At 47.7% G+C, this 13,856-nt stretch overlaps 1 protein-coding gene across 2 annotated transcripts in view; it reads left to right on the top strand.

Annotated features, from left to right (window-relative positions):
- ADCY8 (adenylate cyclase 8) overlaps positions 1–13,856 on the top strand; it is a 158,925-nt gene that overhangs the window by 14,905 nt on the left and 130,164 nt on the right. The gene's annotated exons all lie outside the window — the stretch shown is intronic.

Below are 13,856 nucleotides of genomic sequence, written 5' to 3'. Positions count from 1 at the left end.
ATTTTCATTTGACATCGTGCAAAAAAAGACCTTGGTTCAAGGTAATTTGGATGTAAAAAAAGGTTGGAAAGATCATTTTCAAATCTAGTTAATACATTTATTTTTTTTCCGGCTGATTCATTTGCGAGGCCTGCCCCCCGTCTCGCTGTCTGCCTGCCTGATGAGCAGGTGTGATGGCCACAGCCACCTTGGACCACGAGCAGACCTTGCGCGTGAAAGCCACACAGTCAGATGGCGGGCCACTTAGAAATAAGAATCCTAGGACACCGAGAACACTATGAAGTCACCATGTTAGCCCTAGACCGCTCATCCCTAGACAATTTTTATGCGACATAAAATAGACTCCAAGTTTGTTTAATCCACTGCTATTTTAGTTCTCCATTACCAACACCCAAATGTAATTTCCAATCAATACGGGCTGCACAATGTATGCATGGCGTATCGCCCAATAAATTAACATTGCTCCCTGAGATAGCATTGCAACTCTTCCCTTATACTTAATGATCTAATCGTCTATGGCAAACAGAGCCATTTTCGTTTTGTGTTTTGTTTTTTCTCCATACTTGAGATTCAGGGACCAGAAAGGCGATCAGATGTTGTGTCATCTGATGTATAATTTATAGCCCTAGAATAAATGCCAGGCAGTCATTATGGCTGGAGAAGATTCGTGGGACTATTTCCCAAAGGAAGGAACAGACAACTTCCTATTTATAACTCTTTGAAATGGCACCGCACCTTGTGGGATTAAACAATCATCCCTGGAGATGCTCAGCAGAAGCCAGATGCCCTCGTGAGGGATTTGGGGCAAAGGGGAAGGGGTTGAACTGAAAGATTTTTAAAATCCCTTCTAATTTGAAGCTTACGATGCTGTGACTCTTGACGTTATAAATAATGGGTTAGATGTAGAATAATTGAACTTAAAAAAGGAGGAAAGGTCAAGAAACCTCCTAAATCCCAGAAGGGAATGCTGGACACTGACATCAAGCAGGTCCCCCTAAATGTGACCTCCTCCTGGATCTCGAGCTCAGCGAATCCAGGCATCTCTCTTCCATCCTGGAAGTTGCCAGAAAGCCCACACGCATCACTCACGTCTCAGTCCCCATGGCCAGTCTTTTTGCAAGTGCCCGCCGCACGTGCCTCCCTCCTGAATACCCTCACCTCTCTCCACGTTTGTTTCTGCTCCTTCCGCTTTGGTGCAGGAGACACTGTTGCTCATCTGAGTCACAGCAACCTCCCTGCATCTGCTTGCGACCCTTTCGAATCCACTGTCCACAGTGCCCCTGGGGAAGTGTTTCCTTACGATGAGGGCTTAGACCCACCAGAAAACATCAGTAGTAACACTGCTCTTAAGATAAAGGCAGAACTCCCTCCTGGGACCCACCTTCTAGATCTGACCTCGGTCACAATGACCTTCATTCAGTTCCTTGAAAGACCCCTGCCTTTTCCTGCCTCTGAGCTGTCTGAGTGTCCCTTCCTTCGTTGCCCGAGTTGCTGTTCCCTCAGCCTCAGTTCAAGGACACTTTCTCAGGGAGGCTTCCTCCACCCTCTCTTAGGTTACAACTTAATCACATTTTTAAATTGGCGCAGCCGGTGTGGCTCAGTGGTTGAGCGTCAGTCAACCCATGCACCAAGAGGTCACCAGTTCGATGCCCCGTCAGGGCACATGCCCAAGTTGTGGGCCCGATCCCCAGTGGGGGGCATGCAGGAGGTGGCCAGTTGATGTTCTCTCTCATCAATGTTTCTATCTCTCCCTGTCCCTTCCTCTCTCTCTAAAATCAACAAAGGAAAAAATTTTTTTTAAATAAATTCCCTGTACTTTTCTTAGAAAGCATATACCTCTGTGTGTGTGTGTGTGTGTGTGTGTGTGTGTGTGTGTTAGTTCCTCATCTTTCCTACCTGACAATAAGTGCAATGAAAATAGGAAATGGGTCTGCTTTGCTTGCTCACCAGGGTAATCTCGGCCGCCCATGTTCGATAAATACTTATTTATGGTGGAGAGAGGGAAGGAGGGGAGGCGGGCAGGGGGAGGGGAGGCGGGCAGGGGGAGGGGCGGGTGGAGAGGGAATGAATTGCCCAGAGCTGGTATTCAGGGCCGGATGGTAGCTCTGGAGGCTCTGGAGGATGTATAACAATAGAATTTTAATGCCCAAGAAGGTGAGATAAACTTGCCTTGGCCCAGGGTTCAGATTACTGCTTCTACCAGACTTCTGGCCTATTTCTCTCTGGCTCCAATCCTGGATGAGGCTAAAAACTGCAGCACCAGAAGCTGAGCGGGAATCGTACCAGAGAAGATGGCCTAATGGATCTGCCAGTTGTAACTCCAGTAACCCTACCTAAAATCATCCTGCCAGTGTGCGCTTTTCTTCTGTTCTGGTGAAAATACTCATGGCTTTCACAGTCTTTAAATAGATGGTATCATTAAAGAGGCAAACACCAAGTTTATTAAATATAGTCACTCTTATCTTACTGCTTATTTCTTATAATGGATATTGATAAGACTGAGTTATCAAATAAATCTAAGGCTCTGTTGACTTCATAAAGAGGAAGTTGACACAAATATTAAATTGGATAGATAGAAAGATAGATAAATAGAAAGACAGATAGATAAATGGTAGATAAATAGGTGGAAAATAGAAGATGGATATAATATAGAAAGTAGTTAGATATATATATATATATATATCCTAATGAGTAGGATTTAAAAAAAATATTTTTTCTTCAATGATTTTAGAGAAGAAGGGAGAGGGAGGGAGGGAGGGAGAGAAACATCGATGAGAGAGAACATCGATTGGCTGCCTCCTGAATGCACCCCACTGGGGATCAGGCCCACAGCTTGTGCATGTGTCCTGATGGGGAATCAAACTGGCGACCTCTTGGTGCATGGTCGATGCTCAACCACTGAGCCACACCGGCCAGGCAATGAGTAGGATTTTAGACTCCTACTGTCATTTCTTTGTCTATTCAATTTTGGGAATGGGTCTGGGAGGAATAATGAACAGCATAAGAAAGAGGGGTATGGATCTATCTATTTTCTATCAAATTTTTATCCAAATTTTGTTTGAATATCCCAAGGATGGGGAACTCACTCCATCCCAAATGGCTCTGCCTTTTATGTGACAGTTCTACTTGTAGAAAACGCTTGCTGTTGGCGTGACAGGAGCTGTCGTGTTTGTGTGTTGCAAAAAGCCACCTCTGCCTAGGACACCCAGATCGCCGTTTTCCTTAACATCAACATCACCATCATTGGCATCACCACCATCATCCCCTTTCTCCAAGAGTCTCTGCTATTTCTGTAGCTTTTTGAGCTAGAAGGAAAGTGTCGTTAATTCTGACTGGAGACATTGAGGAAGACTTCACCATGGAGGTAGAAGGAGAACTGGGAATTCAGATGCCCACATGCCTGCCCTTCGCTGTATTTCAGCCTTCAGGAAATGTACATTCATATATTTCTTCCCCAAGAGAAGACGGTGTTTTGGCAAAATGAGTGAGAACAGATGTTCTGGGGCCAGAGGGTTTGGGATTGGACCCTGATGCCACCTCTTACTAGCTCGTGACCTGACAAGACACTTAACCTCCGTGAGCCTCAGTTCCCTCATCTGTAAAATGGGGACAGTTATAGCCCCCATTTATAAGGGTAGTGTATTAGCCAAGATGATTCAGTGAAGTCTTGGAACAGTGCCTAGCGCCTAAGTAGTATCTGTTATTATGCAGCTTGTGGTGGAAACTTCGTGAAGGCGGAGACCTCCGTTCTCTCATTTACTGCCCTGTCTCCAGCCCCTAAGGATGGTGCCTGGCACATCCGTAGTGCTCCCTGAGTAATTAGTGAATGAATTAACAGAGCTACTGGGGGATGGAGTGGCCCAAATGAAAAAAAATGGCAATAGGCTGAAGCCAAAGCAGTAGTAATAACCTGATGGATGAAAATGGATGCCCGTGCTATTTTAACCGATATTTAAGCCATCTGCTGGAAAGCTGAAATGGTATGTTTTGTTTTGTTTTTTAAATCCTCACCTGAGGAGATTTTTCCATTTATCTTCAGATAGAGTGGGAGGGAGGGGTGGGGGAGAGAAACATTGACATGAGAGGGACACATCAACTGGTTGCCTCCTATACGACCCCTACCAGGGCCGGGAGTGAACTGAAAGGGAGGTACGTGCCCTTGACCAGAATCGAACCCGCGATTCATTGGTCCGTGGGCCGGGACTCTAACCGCTGAGCCAAACTGGTCAGGGGAGTAAAATAATATGTTTAATACAAACATCATTTCTTCAAGACAGTGTATTTTACCGCAAGGAAAATAACAACTTCTCTTTCTTTGAGTGTTCTCTTGACCTTTAAAAAAGTAATAACGAATGGAGACAATATTGGAACTCCATTGAGTCACAATTTTGATTGAATGTTGAAAAAGAACAAGTATTTCAAAGCCCACTTCTTTCCCTTGAACCAACACTTACCCCAAACAATCCACTCGAAGCACATGTATGAGAAAAATGCTTGGCATTTATAATGCAATTTATGTGTTTAGTTTTCTGGTAGCCGCAGTACCAGGTGGTACAGTAACTTCGTTACAGAGTGCAAATCACTGGCCTTGCTGCTTATCCGACCTGGGAGTTGGGACCTGAAGGTCCCTTACCCTCCAAACACTGAGCAGTCTACAATCCTGAGCTGTTCACTTCCTAATGAGATTTTTTCCTCTTACACGACAAACTTCTCTGTCACCTCTTCTAAAACCCCAATGAGCAAAGGACATGGATGACCTATTATCAGGCTATGATCGCTAATTGGATCCTGCACCTGCCCCTGGTGGAAAGTGGGGTCAGACTCCTTGCAGTTTTCCCAGTGAAAGCAGCGCCCCCTGGTGGCTGCCCCCACACCCAAGCGAGGGGCAGCTCTTCTTCAGCCCACCCAGCACCTGCTCCCTGTCTTCCCAGCATTTCTCTTCCCAGATCCAAAGGGTAGTTATGCAGACAGTCTTTTCTGGTGTAAATTCAAAAGCCAAGGCAACTGTCCACAGACTCAGGGTGGGAGCAAGGAACCCCCATCTGAATGCCTCCGGTCCTCGCCTCACTCTCTAGAGTTTGAAGAGATGCTCAAAGCCACCAAAGGCCCCTTCAAACCCAAGCCAGAGTCCTGCCTTCAGTGGCCCGGATGGGGCGGGAGAGGCACTCTTAGGGCTAAAGCACGTTAGGGGTCAGGAGGCAGCCTGCATGCCATTCTGTGTCTGTCTGCCAGTGGCTCTCGAGGGGATAACTTCTGAGCTGAATGTAGATCAGCAAGTCAGGCCCCCTCTGCTCCAGACCAGGCATGACTCCCCTTTGCGTCAAGCCGGTGTCCCTCATGTGGCCCACAAGCCCCGCTGCTGGCCTCCTGCCTTCCTCGCCCTGGCCCCACGCCTCCTGCACGGCTCACTGTGCCCCAGCCCCCTCTCTCTCAGGACTCCTTGGGCGCCCCCTCCTGGCCTTGCCACTGGCCATCGCCTCCACCTGGAATGTCCTTTACCCAGAGATCCACACGATCCATCCTTCCTCCGAGTTCTGGCTGGGAAGCCACCTTCCCAGGGAGAGCATCTACTCTGAAATTCTTATTTAAATGTGTGACCTCTCTCCCCCATGGCATCACTGACCTCTCCACATTCCTCTTCCCTTTACATGGCTCTATTTTTTAAAAAATCACTTTTACCTCCTACTACTCCAGATAATGAGCTTAGTTATACCACCAGCAAGACTGGCGCACAGAAAATGGGAAAGTGTGTCCATTTCTCACAAAGGCATTGCTGGAGTGGAGGTCCGTGTCTGGCATGTCGTAGGCACTCAGGTATATTTGTTGAATGATGAATGAAGGAATGGATTTGCATCAGTAACTGGGTCATGATGTCTGTTCTCCTTCTCAGACAAACATAGGCTTCTTATCTAGGTGTTGGGATTAAAAGCAGAGGTTTTGGAAAAGAGGCCGTGTACTTGCAGTCAGCAGACAGGGATCCGTATTTCAGGCCCAGCCCCCATGACCTGGCTATGTGCGGAGACAAGTTTTCTCACCTCTTAAGCCTCGTGTTTCTCACCTGAGAAGTGGGTGTCTTCACCCCCACACTGACCTGTTATTGTAAGGAATAAACAGTTTTTATAAAGCACCAGGCACCTTGGAGAAAAATAATTAATTTAACTATTAGTTTTGTAATGGCAAGATAAAGCTGTATGTTACGAATTGTTTAAAGATCAAATAGCCAAGAGTACAGAGAAGACAATAGGTATATCTGAAGTCATATTTAGGCCTATTTTAAAGTCCCTGTAAAGTTGATTAGCTCATATCTTATCCATCATCCATTTATTTTTACCTTTTACTTCATCAGGGCAATTGCTGTGAATGTTTGTTGATAATGGAATATATACTTTCCATTATTTCTTCGGATATCTGCTGCACGGTTGGCTCGCCTTTTGGTGGTTTCTGCTCAAATATCAACGTATCAGAGTTACCTTCCCTGACCCCATCTTAAGGAAGCGCTGCCTACTGCTCTCATCCCTTTCCTCTCTTAATCAGCTTTCTTTTTCTCCATAACACTTTTCACTGATGCACAGGGAATGCCATCATTTTTTACTTTTATGTTTATTGTCTGTGTCCCTGTAGGGCGCTGGCGGGATTTAGTCTGTTTCATCCACTGACACATCCTCAGAGCCTAGAGCTGTGCACGCACTGGTTTGAAGTGACTGCTCTTTAGGAAGCACCTGCCCGGGAATAGAGTTTGAAGACACACAAGTGGCCTGTGCGTCACCCAGCAGTATGTGCCACGGGTAGGATGCCCATACATCATGGTGTGTCCTGGACACTCCAGACTTATGCCTGTTTCCTTTTCATCCTCAAAAGTGCCCCAGTTGGCAAAACAATGGCATTGCCACAATAGCTATGAAGTCTAAAAGGATTCAGTATGACACATGATCCCTCATTGAAGGAACGTACAGTCCAGGTGAGAAGGAGAAAGAAATGGCTGTTGATGGTAACAGCTCCTGCATTGAGTGCTCATCAGATGCCAAGGGTGCCATGTGATTACCTCTCTGACAACAGCCTATGATGCAGATACAGTTACTGTGCCCATTTCACAGATGAGGACTGTGAGGCTTAGAGAGGTGACGTAGCTCATCTACCCACAAGTAGATAAGGCGGAGCTTTCCAGGTTTTTAAAATTATTTTAATCCTAAACATCTTCCTGAGAATAACATTCCCTTAAGCATGATGTGGAATGAAGTTAATTGTGATGAGTTAGGAAAAAAAAAAAATCCCAGAAACAGACCTTTTCTCGACTAGGTGAGCATACCAAGCATCATGGTGGGGCTTTTTCATTTGGGACTGTCTCTTGTCCCACGGACATCCTGGAAGTTTAATTGTGCTGCTGTTTAATATTGGTGAAGTAGGATTCAAATCTAGAATAAGCATATTTATGAAAAAAATTGTGCACAGGATGGTATTAGGCATGAGTCACCATGGGCTGGAGACATGTTCCTGGCTTCCGTTATATTTTTACTACCTAATGTGGCACAGAGTATATATAACTCAGTGTTGTAGACCGAAACATATTGTGCTCACTCATAACCACCATGTACTTACATTTCAGAAGAACACTTTACTTCATTCAAACATGAAATGAATATACCTAGAAAAGCAAGGGTAAACTAAACCCTTAGCAGATTAGCTTATGTTTACTCCTTACTACAGCTGTTGACCAGTGTTTGTCTATAGATAAACTGTCATTTTAAACCACTCTATTCTCTGTCCTCATCAGAGAAAGGAATACTGGGAGACAACTCTCTCCCCCCCACCCCCACCCTGAAAAGAGTACAGTTGAGGAACTTTATAAAGTTATTCCATGTAAAGTCACCTTCTCTCTGAACTAGGCTACCCATTTTGGATCTAAGGAACTCTTTTTTCTTTTCCATTTTTCTTAGGTCAATGTAGTATTCCTTTGTAACAATAAACACCTCCTTTTGTAAAGTGAAGTAGAAGATATTATGGGTTTCCTTGGAAGAGTCAGGATTTAGACGTCCGTGACTTGGGAAAATGCTGCAATTTTTGGTGCCTACCGTACTTAGTCAACCCTGAACAGATGCATTTTAAGAAAAAACAAGCTCTTGAGAAAGGTGCTATTTTCAGCTCAGTAACTAATGATGAATCAAAATGTTTCTTCAAACTCAATGACCCAATGGAAATTGCCATAGTAACCATGGCATTGTGGGGCCACCCCCTTCATGCTCACACCAAAAACTTCCTTAGGAACTGCTGCCCCACCTTATTGATACCACCATCTGCTATGGAGCAAGAAGGAGCAGATGGTGGGGGAGGCTGGCGAGGAAAAGGTGCTTCTGATCTGTGCAAATCACTGGAAGAAAGGTGTCTCAGGGCAGAGATATATAGGTAAAACATCATTTTCTGTGATTTGTACTGTGATCTAGAAGTGGTTCAACCCAAGAGCACCAGGGTGAAACAACAGTAGAGCTTAGACAAGGGGCCCGCTCCTGTTGTACATGCTGCAGGGTCACCCCGGTTGGGAGAATTGTTGCCTGCCTCCTTTCGTGGTCAACTCTTCCTCCTTCTTCAGGTTTCATTTAAGTATTTCATCCCAGAGATGTTTTTTTTTTTTTGCACTGCTTGATCTAAATTAAGATCCCCCCCAGATGCCCCACAGGGAAGGGAACTTAGTTGTCTTGTTTACCACTCAAATCTAAAGCAGTGCCTACATCTTATTTGGGGCTCAGTAAATATTTACAAAATGAAGGAAGAAAAGAGGAAACTACCTATGAGATAGTCATCATCATCATCATCCATCTAAGGGTCTGGGTGATACAAACTAATTAAACTCATTCATTAAATCATTCATTCAATAAATGTATTCATTCAAGACATACTGGAGGCTGACTACATTGGGAAGGCGGTAAGTGCTTTCTGGTTGTTTCAGGTCGGGTCCCCTGAGGAGCAGCCTCTGAGAGGGAGATTGGTGTGTAGAAAGCTTATTGGGAGATTCTGTGGGGATCAGCACCCATGGAAGGGGGGAAAAGTGGAAATAGACAAAGGGACAAGTTGAGCTGTGATGCAATTTCAACAGAGACATGTCAGTTCCATGGGGAGTTCTGCAACAGGGATGAACATCGTGTGATACCTGAGTTGGAGTTGCAAGCATTTATACTTCCATGCAGATCATGACCTTCTATGATCTTGAATGAGAAGCCTCTTTCAGCTCCTCGGAGGAGGCTGAGAGCCGAGGGCTGCCTACCAGCAGCAGTCCTAGGAGAATATTCACTATACTTCTGATCAGCACAGGATCCACCACAGTCCACCCCTTGACCGCTGGGATCGACCTCACCCAGGTTCTCCAGAGTGGTTCTTCCACCATCCTGGTGTGCCTCTCTTCCTTGGGGACACTGAGAAGGGAGAAATTAAAGTCCCCACCGCTGCAACTCGTCCTGGGCCCCGACTGGTATACACTGTCTTCCTCCTCTTCTCTTCCAGATTCCCCTCGCTCTCGGCCAGCACCTCTGCTGGTCTTGGTGGTTGTCCTGATGGCATGATCCACAGTCTAACCTTGCAGGGGTCTCAGCCTTGGGTTACCATGCCTTTCACAGGCCAGGTATGACCCTACCTGGAGGGAACTCTTTTTGTCTAGCATCCCTTGGCATGAGGTGCCCAGCATGCTGTACTGTGCAGTTAACGGGACCCTTGCTGTGTCACCTGTTGGAGGTGCTCAGCCTGTGAGAAGCTGGAACTGAAGCTGCAGGATCTGGGTTTCCGGCTCTGTAATCAGGCTCCCCAAGTGGCTCATCAGAAGTAGCCACCCCTCTTCCTTGTTTCCCAGACTCCCGCATTCCACCTGCCAGGGACGCAGGACTATATGCAGGCCTTTGATTGAAAGTGGGCCCTGAATTCCGGAGGGGGGCGCCCCATTCTTGGAGAGCATCACCTGCAGGACTGGGAGTGGGGTAAGTGATGCCACCACTGGACCCTGCAGTCTGTTCCCACACCCCCTCTGCCGCCAAGGGTGCCCCTTGGGCTGACACAACACAACGCGACCGGAGCGGCCTACAGCTTGGCCCTACCCTAAGCCAGGCTCCCCTACACAGCTGTCCCCAAAAGCAGAGCAAAACTGCTGCAGGCTCAGACTCTCATTTCCATTTTTAGATTTTTAAAGCTAAGCCCAGAAGCAGAAGCACTCTGAAAGGTAGCTAACCCAGACCCCCACCTCTCCCCTGACCCCCGCCAGGACGACCACGCGGCGAAGGTGGCGGTCTCACCAGCCACCCGCCAGCCGCCAGGCCCGGGTTCCTCCAGCAGGGCAGCAATTCACTGGAGCCTCCGAGGAGACTCCCGACTTCCTTCTCGCCACATCCAGAATGCCCTTTAGATGCCTGACAGGCCCGAGATAAAGAGGGAAGGGAATTGAATCAGTGTCCACTTTGGTCTTCAAAACACATCTGATTCGCCTGCCTGTGAATACTGGTGGCTTCATTTCTGACACAGCGCCGCAGAACGCCCGGGCTGCGCGGGAGGCTTCTCGGAAAGACTCCCGATTCTCCCCCGCCGCTGCCGCTGCTGGGACACTCGTGCAGCTTTTCAGTCAACAGTCCTGGACCTGGCACCGGCCCTGCTAACGGCACGACCAGGGCTGTGTGCCGAGTCCGTGGCTTTTCCAACATCCGCGTCTATGGCTCTCGGCTGCATTTCCTGTGCAACGCACCACAGTGGGACACGCTGCTATTGGCGTGAAACCCACACTCTGTTGGAATCACAATTCACGCCGGGGTCAGGCTTTAAAGCTAACAACTGAGTCAAAAATTATACCTACAAAAATATTTAAATGCCAAAAAAAAAGTCAATAAATGGATGTAGCCTGTCTCAATAACCCAGCACAGCCAAGGTTTCCCACAGGGTGGCGAGCTGCAGGTGACGCCGTTGGCTTGTGTTTGAGGCCGTGGGTGTGTGAAGATGTAACTTAGTCTCACGGTGCAGCCAGGCCAGTGCAGGGGGCAAACTCCTGGGCCACGAGCCTGGCACAGACTGCTGTTCGCCTCATCCCTGGAGGTTGGGCGTTCGCGAGGGGGCAGCATCGCCAGGAGCTTCGAGTGCGTTCCCTCCTCCTCCGCCCCTTCTCGCTCTCTCTCTCTCCCTCCTCTCTCTCCCACCCCAACTTGTAATTAATCCAAATGCATATTAACTAAATGTAAGCATCAGAAAACTCTTCCTTCTTTTGCTGGCATGGTCCAAGTTTGAAAATAAAGGTCTGTGTCCCAGGCAAACCAGGACAGAGGACCACCTTAATACCACGCACTAGCTTGGTGACCTTGGGTGAGGACCTAACCTCTGGGAGGCTTACTTTTCTTTTCTGTGAAATGGAGCTAGTAAGACCAAGCAGAGTAGCTGTGGGATTGTCCCTGAAACAGCGTGTGCAAAGGTTAAAGGACAAAGCGCGGGTCTAGTAGGCGGTGGGGTTACCAGGCCCCTTTGCAGGGAGACGGGGCAGGTTCTAAGCAGCAGCCACTGCAGGCTGGAAAGCACGCTTGGAAGGATTCGGGTAACTGTGTTGTCTGTCTCTCTGAATGCAGTGGAATAAAAATAAGTGTTGACGCCCTTAAGCTGCTTTGCATTAACATAGTTTATCTTTCGAGTTTGTGCCGCCACCTGTTCCATTTTCTCATATTAAAAAAAAAAAAAATTAACTCCATCATTTTTTACCTTGCCTACTTTTAAAGGGTTTAATCATTTTATTTTTTTTCCTCACCTCCAGGCCTTCCTATTTTTAGCCTTTAACATTTTTTTTTCCTTCCTCCTTAATGTCAGAGCTGCTTCCAGCCCATTTATTAAAAACTTTATATCCCTGTTCTCTTGTTCTTTTAACTCTGGTTTTCAAAATCCTCTCCTTGTTACCTTGCGGAGATCCGCCTTCTCCTCTGGTTACTCGTCCCTTCTCAGGGACCACCGACGAACGCGGGATTTGATGGAGGTTTTCCATCGCTCGGGCTCACCGGTCATGGCCTTGCCAGCTGGGTTCCACATGGCACGTCCTTGTCTTCCTGTTTCTTCCATTTCCACGGACGCGTACTCCACTGGATGGCTCTGCCAGTTGATCAACTTCCTCGCGTGCTATTTATAACTCCTCTCTCCAGTTGGCATGTACTATTTATAAAGGGCAGGCAGGAAGGCGGTCACGGGCGCCAGCTGTGGGGCGAGCCCGCAGCCCTGCCAGGGCCAAGGCCGTGCTTTGTGTTCCTCCCGGGCTCCACTGCTCCCGCGGACCCTCCCTTCGCTCTCATCCCCTTGTCACCGGGTCCTCCAGAGCCGGTTCCCCGTCTCAGCTCCGCCTCCTGCCGCGTCACAAGAGATCGCGGAGCTTAAGCCTGACCGTGTTGTCTCCCTGCTCGGACGCTCAGTGAGTCACTGTTGTGGCCCGAGAGACCACGCAAGCGGTGGCGATGACCAGGACCACACGCGGTCAGTACCTCGTGAGCAGGGACAGCGATGCAGGCCTTTCGATGACTGCTTTCCTCGATTCTCCAACAGCGATTTGGGAAAGTGTTTCTGTCTTGCAGGGGGGAAATCTGAGGGCCAGACAATGAACTGGGCCAAGTTCACATGACAAGTAAGTGGCACTGATGGGCGCCCAGATCGCCAGTCACTGGGCTAGACTGTGGAGATCTACAGAGGTCACCCAACAAACTCTTCAGTATCCACCTCTTCAGGAGGGGGGCGGCCTGCCTTGGCCACCCTGCAGGGACATGTCAGAGATGGGACTTGAGGCCATTCTGTCTGAGTTCAGAGTTGGCTCCCAAATCCCCTCCACTGTTCCCTGCATAGTAAATAGTGGACATAAACACTCTTTGTAAACTAACATAAATACAAAAGATTTTAATACTCCATGGTCCTCTAGACTGTTTTGTCACCTGGAGGAAGAAATCTGTAATGCATCATTTACGAAAGAAACAGAAGATACATATTATACCATAGACTAGTATTTAGGGGGAAATGGCCTTATAGTAAAATATATATCCAACAATTATTGGGTATCAGTTACCCGCTAGGCACGTTCATATATATTCACACGTATGCTATATAAATATATGGATGTAAATACATGTACATTACTTCTGTGAGGCCAAGGTTGATTGCCATTGTTCAGATGAGAAAGTTGAGGCTCAAGAAGGCATAAAGAGACTTGCCTAAGGTCAGATGCCTGGTAAATGGTGGAGCTGAGGGATGCAAACCCAGGTCTCTGGTTACAGAAGCTTCAGCACCAGGCAGGTGCAAAGGCCTTTGGTGGGTGGCTGCATCACTCACCTGACTTTGCCAGGACCCCACAGGACCTGAGCGCCCCCAAGGGGTGGCAGAGAGTATCACAGCCTCCCTATATTTCCTCATTCTCCAATGTTCAGGCTCCCCTCCCTTTGCCCAGCGTGCAGCCCCTAATGCTCAAGTGTGGACCCGGTGAAGACAGACCTAAGTCTGAAAGCAGAGAGGCCTGAACACAGGCACATTTCTCCAGCTGTAGGAATGGCTTGTGCCAACACACCACAGCTCACCAGGAGCGTAGGCTTTGGGGTTAAGAGTTCAGCCAGGAGATTTTGGTGCCTAGGAGCTGGTTGATGGCACTGGAAATGTAAAGCAGCAGAGACATTTGACATCTTTTCTTGAGTTGAGAACATTCGGACTTGGATGCTCACTAAGAAGACCCGAGAGCACCAAGGTCAAACGCAATGAATACCTTTCTGCTTCTTAGTAGTCTCTGCCCCTCCCTCTCACCTGGTTCCCAGCCCTTCAAAAGGCCCAAACCATCAGCCAGGGCGAGGTGAGGTTGAGCCAGGAGGAGAGAAGAAGCCCCGCCTTGC

The sequence above is a fragment of the Molossus molossus genome, unplaced genomic scaffold (genome assembly GCF_014108415.1).
Source record: "Molossus molossus isolate mMolMol1 unplaced genomic scaffold, mMolMol1.p scaffold_m16_p_16, whole genome shotgun sequence".
In the NCBI taxonomy this organism is placed as follows: domain Eukaryota; kingdom Metazoa; phylum Chordata; class Mammalia; order Chiroptera; family Molossidae; genus Molossus; species Molossus molossus.
Note: the sequence above shows the minus strand (reverse complement) of the source record. Positions and strands in the feature narration are given on the sequence as shown.